The following is a 4,143-nucleotide window of genomic DNA, read 5'->3' on the forward strand; positions in this document are numbered from 1 at the left end:
AATTTCCCAGATTTGAAGGTAGTTTTATTTGATTGTATTAGGGAATAAGAAATATTCATGTGGTTCCATAAATAATTAAAAATTTCATTGCTATGCTCTAGTACATCAATTGAGAACATCAGTTGAGCTAGGTGTACAAACTTTCTGTAAGAATGAGTTCATATATCCTCAAGTGAGAAAACATTAATTTTTTTTTGCGAATGTCCATAAGTCTCATTTGAGCATATAATGTATGAATCTTATAGCTACACAATCAGAAACCATGTGATAGGTCCCCTGAGGATTCCTTCAAACTCCACTAGGTGAACACTTGAGATGGTTGAGCATACATTTCGAAAACCCAACTTCAATAGTTTTGATACTCTTTTTTTGAGGCTCAAAATTTCATTTGTAAGCAGACAGGGGAAACCCAAGGCAATTATTTTGTAGTCTAATGATGGAATATGGTTTATCATGAAATTTTTCACATGGATATAGTATGTCATATATCGGTATAAGAGTATGTTTTTTTGTTTTACAATACTTTGGAACAGTTTTATGTCTGGTTGTATTAGCAAGATAAGACAATTCTCGGATGAAAGGGTTGACTAGGAAGTCGTTACTGGAGGATCCTTCCAAGAAGCATTAGGCGATTCAGCAAGCAAGGTATTCTCGTAACCTACCATCTAGTAACCATCGTTATCTTTTTTTCTTCTTGGGTGAGATAACTCATCAACCATGGTAGCAGTGATTAAAGCACTTTTACTCCTATGGTACCAATTATGAAACCGAAGGTTTTTACCTTATACAACAAAATAATGGTCACACAATTGTTGTGGTTCTAGTTCTCGTCAAAATACATGTGGTATAGTGTGACTTGCTCAACAACACTATCAAAGATAGGGAAGATTAAAGATATAGGTAGCTAGCTAAAATACAAGGTATTAATATATGATAAATACTAAAACTTAGAAACAAAACTCTTAAAGAATGAGGAGTTATAAGAGATTCGTTTGCTACATTCTTACCCCAGAAAAATGTTGACCTTATTATCTTATTGTCAAATGCTAAAACAACAATTAACATATACTTATGATCTAATATCCATAAACTAACATCTAGATATATGACAAGAAATGAATATTTGTAGTCATAATTGAAAACAGGTCAATAATGAAGATAAAATCATAAGTGACAAGCTGCTAAGGGTACCTGCTTGATACTTGCGTGTTATTTTACAGAAGTATTAAAGAATGTTAATGGCTAATGGTACCATAATGTTAGGGGTGAATCAAAACTATAGTGAGTTACTCATAGAAATTGTGAATTTCTAATCGCTGACATTGGCTTTAATGGTATAAGTTATTGAGGAAATCACCTGTATTGTTTATATTGTTAGTACATTCAAAACATTAAACCAATCACCAATGTGTATTAAAAGGATATGCCAACTACATTAGTATATTAATGTGTCCATGGAATAATAGTGTCCTCTTAATGATCTACATACATATAAGGGAATGAGATAAAGATAACAAATGTAGAGTGATTCCATTCAAAATAGTTCAAAAGAAGAAAAAGAAAAATGGCTAGAATCATATAGATACAAATAATGCTATAAACACTACATTGATAGTGGTTAGCCCTATGTGAGCAAGGAAAACATGTCATTCCATATTTTGACTACCACATATAAAAGTCACAAAATTTGTGTGAAGGATTATATGAAAAGCATATGAGACATAGTATTGTCATAATGTTATGCTAGTACTAATCTTGTTTAGATGTGTGTGAATAGTTGTTGAGTGTGGATGGAATGCACATAACATCAGGTAACATGTGTAAACACCTACCACGAAACAAGCATGACATATATGGAAATGAAATATATGTTTTCAAAGCAAAGCAAGGGGAAACACTTGAGACCCAAGTGATCCCGCGATAGTACTAAATAAAATAGGATAGATGGTAATGTCAACAGAAGTTCATGTTTTTGGGTACTGGTTCAAAGCAGCATCGCAAGTTCTGAACCATGTCTAATGGGTTGTTGTTATCAACTGTATTAGTTAGCATTACTAGTGATAAGGTAATTATAACATTTCATGTATAAAAATTTAAGAATGCATGTACATAGTGGATCTCACGTGTGTGATTGATAAATGTAGCAGGGGAAACCCGATGGGGGGGCTTGCGAATAGAACTTTCCTGTCTCCTCAAGGGGATGGAATTATGATTTTTCCATCAAAAAATAGTTCAGAAGTAATTACGATGGAAGTATTTAACTTTCAATAGGGATGCTTGGCAACAGGAACAAGAAAGGCATGAAAAGGAAAAGTTACCCAGAAATGTTCAGGAATAAGGAAGTGGACTAAGAACACCGAGGACAATGTTAACAAAAGGGGAGGAGAATGTCATATCCCTCCATTGAAGTAAAACCACTCTGGTTAGACTGGTTTGGGTTATAAACAAGGATGGGAAAGCCAAAGGATAATATTGAAATAGGTATGTAAATGGTTGTTTATTATTAAGTAAATAAATGAGGAGTATGTAGTTGGGAATGAGACACCTGAAAACGAGACTCTTGCCAAATAAATTAAAGATAAAAGCTCATTAATAAATGAGATTTGATATTAATTCATGATAAGTAATCTAGAATAAAATTCTAGATAATCTTAATGGATGGGAGAGAGATCCATTAAGTTTCTTAGTCGGGGAAAGATGCTAAGCTTAGAAAAAAGACTAAAAGCACCGCGGGAGAGAAAGGTGGGATTTTATGGAAAAGCCTAGGCAAATGGATAAGAATAAACATAAAAGAGGGATGCCACTAAAAGGAAACCTTACAATGCAAGACATGTATTTTAATACTTTAGAAGGGAATCAATGAGGATCATTGATTCCTGGAAGGGAGATCTTAGCTCCGGGGTGAACTGGAGGAAATCAGTTCTAGGTTGGGTGGAAAATGGTGTCAGCTTCCCAATGTTGCTCTTACCCCATGGATTTCTTGTTAGATTGTTTGTTGTTTTTATTTAAGTTGGTAATGCATAAAACTTTGAATAGATGCTGCAATTGTTTGGAAGGTAGTTGTAATATTTCTGATTTAATTGAGAATTGATAATATGATTATAGTATAGAATAAATGTTATGAGGATCTTATGTATAGATGCTCAAAAATAGTTAATAATGGCTATGCATGGAACTTATACCAATGAATGGAGGAACATAAAGGTATTCAAAGGAACACTTGAATGATAACTTAGATATATAGGTAACCTAGTGCGGATGATTTTAACAACTGTGATAGTTTAATCGCACATATTATATTAAATCTAGAACCATGGATATGGTAAATAGAGAGGATTAAAGGGTATGGTAAAGGCTACAAGATTAGACTTAAGATGAACCTCCTTGGGTATGGTATCGGTCCACTTAATTTCTAAGATACTAGACCTATAATGAATATGGGGAAAAGTGGTGGGATGAAAGATATTGTGGAGTTATAATAGAGTCATGCGTGTATTTATTCTAGAAATCATAGAGTCAAAATTGAAATTCTAGTGGCTCAAATCCCTAGAAGAAATTTCAATCGCATGAGCACTAGTATATGGAGGGTAATTGCAGTGAATACTCTCCTACAGAGGTCATGACCTATTCTAAATCTTTATAACACGAATTGTCCTTTTTTCCAAGATTTAATATCGTGGGGAGGAAATTCCATGGCTCAATTCTCATCAACCCTTTGCTTGTGAGGGACATTATTGTAACTGGTTGCACAAATTTACCAGGCCAAAGTAGGAATAGAAGAATTGTTAATTGGAAGTAAGGTATAACTTAGTATTATAAACCCAAATGATGGCTTACTCTCTGTTATGACTGTGTCACAAATAGTATCTAGCATAAATAATAAACATATTGTTCCTCCCTGTAGTTTCAAGACCACAATCTGGTTTAAGTATCTGGAATAAGAGTATTAACAAGTAAAAAGAACATGAAGTTAATGCTAAAATCAAGCAAGGAGAGGCAGATGCTAAAAGTGATTTTCAATATGAATGGCCCATATATGCCATCTATATATTCCCTTGGGTCTACAAAGCCTTAAACACAATTGGTGAATGGAGGATTCATATATTGAATTTTATTGCAAGTGATTTTGTTATGAATATCATA

This window comes from Pinus tabuliformis, chromosome 7 (assembly GCF_031772625.1).
Source record: "Pinus tabuliformis cultivar Carrire ecotype Pingquan chromosome 7, CPIR1, whole genome shotgun sequence".
In the NCBI taxonomy this organism is placed as follows: domain Eukaryota; kingdom Viridiplantae; phylum Streptophyta; class Pinopsida; order Pinales; family Pinaceae; genus Pinus; species Pinus tabuliformis.